The 2,486-nt window shown below is 41.8% G+C and overlaps 2 protein-coding genes across 2 annotated transcripts in view; one reads left to right on the top strand and one right to left on the bottom strand.

The window, feature by feature from the left end:
- Positions 1-1,730, bottom strand: part of LOC106013517 — a gene marked incomplete at its 3' end in the record, with an annotated part of 11,323 nt that extends 9,593 nt beyond the window's left edge. Inside the window, 1 exon segment of the mRNA XM_013089460.1 lies at positions 1,692-1,730.
- A 94-nt stretch (positions 1,731-1,824) lies between these two features.
- The window catches only part of LOC101855531, a gene marked incomplete at its 3' end in the record, with an annotated part of 2,201 nt that continues 1,539 nt past the window's right edge, over positions 1,825-2,486 (top strand). The window contains 1 exon segment of the mRNA XM_013089461.1: positions 1,825-1,877.

Below are 2,486 nucleotides of genomic sequence, written 5' to 3'. Positions count from 1 at the left end.
GGGAGCTATGGTGCATCTACTATTGGCTTTTTTTCCCTACTAAGTTTACTTGTTTGCTTTTCTAATACTGTTGTTGTTGCTTTTTTTGTTGTTGTTGTTGTTGTTGTTGCTGTTGTTGTTGTGGTAGATGCTGTTATCACTGTTGTTGCTGTTGCTGCTGTTCCTGTTGATGCAGATATTCTCAATCTGCTGCTGCTGTTGCTGCTGTTGATGTTACGTCTGTTACTTCTACACATACTGTTGTTGTGACGTCTGTTGCCATTGTCTTGTACTTTTTGTGGACTGCCCACTATGCCAACTATAGGCCTACTTACATTTTACCAGTTTAATTTGTGGGCTAAATGGAGACTGGGAGAGTTTTTAAACTTTTTAATAATTGTTTTACGGTGCTCCCAAAGCCCAACCCCAGGTTCACGTCCCGGTGTGTGGAAACTGGACAAAGTAGGAGATTGCTGGGTTCAACGAAGTATGGTGTGGCTTTATGCCACTGAGGCGTCACGCTAGCCGTGAAGGAGAACCCGGGTCACCCCGAAAAGTTGCAGGCTAACGGCGCTCTGGTGAAACTGTGTCAGGCCTAGGATTATCTATTGCTAAAAACACAAATATAGTTCGATGGCATTAAGGCTAGAGGGCGACCGAGAAAGACCTAGATAGATGGAGTCAGGGAAACATTAACCACTCACGGCATCCCCCTGACCCAAGCTCTCCGGCTGGCGACAGAGAGACGTCTCTTTCTTCCCGCGACACCCAAAAGGGTATAAGCGGCGGATAAAAGTAAAAGTAAAATAAGCAACTGCATAAGGTCATAAGAGCGCACGCAACACATCAAGCATTTTTCAGTATAGTAGAAATTGATTTAGAATTTTGGGCGATTGTTAAGATTCCCGCGTTTAATTCCGAAGCGTGTTTTTTTTTTAATAGCCTCAGGCATGTTTCGCGTTGGTCCCTAAACCCTGACCCTAACCATGACCCTAACCATGACCCTAACCATGACCCTAACCCTAACCCTATCCCTAACCCGGACCCTAACCATGACCCTAACCCTAACCCTAACCCTATCCCTAACCCGGACCCTAACCATGACCCTAACCCTAACCCGGACCCTAACCCGGACCCTAACCCAACCCTGAAAAAAAAACGCACATCGGAACTAAACGCGGGAATCTAAACAATCGCCGAATTTTGCCCGGTGGCGGCTGAAGCCTGCTCCTATCGATTTCAGCTCGCTTCCATAGAATAAGAAAGTTCTGTCAGCTAAGTACCTAGTTTTGAGAAACTTGACGTAGAGTATCACAATATTTTTCAAGCTTTATTGAACGTAATTCTTTGAATATCTCATTAACAACTCCGAGTAATCTTACGATTTTGACAGAGCAGACAAATATATTGGGTTTCTGGCCTCAATGTCGTAGTAAATCTAGATCTAGATTCTAACTCAACTTTTACTTTACTTTTATCCGCCTCTTAGTCTTATACCCTTTTGGGTGTCGCGGGAAGAAAGAGACGTCTCTCTGCCACCAGCCGGAGAGCTTGGGTCAGGGTGGATGCCATTCTAACTCAAAACAGTCAAAAATGCCTGATAGAACTTTGTATAATTCTTAGGTAGCGAGCTGTCACATACGGGAAGTGTACAGGTCTTTCCAAAACCAAGCTAGGTCTAGTTGTTGCTAAGAGAAAAGACTGCACACAACCTTTGCGAACCCTCGTTGCTACAGCCTCCAAATTGCCGACTTTGCTTTTGAACGAAAAATGCAAACTTCCGGCACGGAGCTTTAGAATTCAACTTTTCATAATGCACATAAAAATGTTAAATGTTAAACAGATCCGACACGAAACAGGCGCTGAAGACTTATCTTCTTCAAGAAAACCGCCGAATTGTAAAAGTTATACTTTGCCAATAAAGGTTTTTTTTGTTGTTTTTTTTAAAGATAAATGAAGATCACACATCTAGATCTAGATCTAGTATCTATTTGTGGTGGCCGAATGTTGCTATTCTAAAGGCTTTTTAATGGCTGCATCGACTGACATGTGATTTTCGCCAAAAGATTCTTTAAAATATTCTCCAGAGCATGGTGCCCTTGGTTTTTTCAGTTTTGAGACGGTTTTGCTGCAAAAAGCTAAATTTCTTTATTTCGCCGATCGCTTTTGTAGACCGACTTTTCTGTCTCTGTAATTTTAGAAAATCCGGAAGTGATAATTCGCGAGGCGCATTTTCTTTTGAGAGTATAGATCTAGATCTTATAATTTTTTGCATCTCTCATTACTCTCAAGATTTATTGCCTCATTCCAGTAGAGTAAAAATGTAGTAGGCCAATGACTTTTAGTTGATATCAAAGCACCGATCATTCCTTTCATCGAAAGGGGGCCCATCTAGTATTATTATTATATAAGTGTTAAATCAATGCTGTTAGAGGTTAAGTAGGCATACACAATTCACGATATGAATTAAGAACAAGATGCACTTAATTTCATCAACAATGTGTGCG

The sequence above is a fragment of the Aplysia californica genome, unplaced genomic scaffold (genome assembly GCF_000002075.1).
Source record: "Aplysia californica isolate F4 #8 unplaced genomic scaffold, AplCal3.0 scaffold00956, whole genome shotgun sequence".
Classification (NCBI taxonomy): Eukaryota; Metazoa; Mollusca; class Gastropoda; order Aplysiida; family Aplysiidae; genus Aplysia; species Aplysia californica.
Note: the sequence above shows the minus strand (reverse complement) of the source record. Positions and strands in the feature narration are given on the sequence as shown.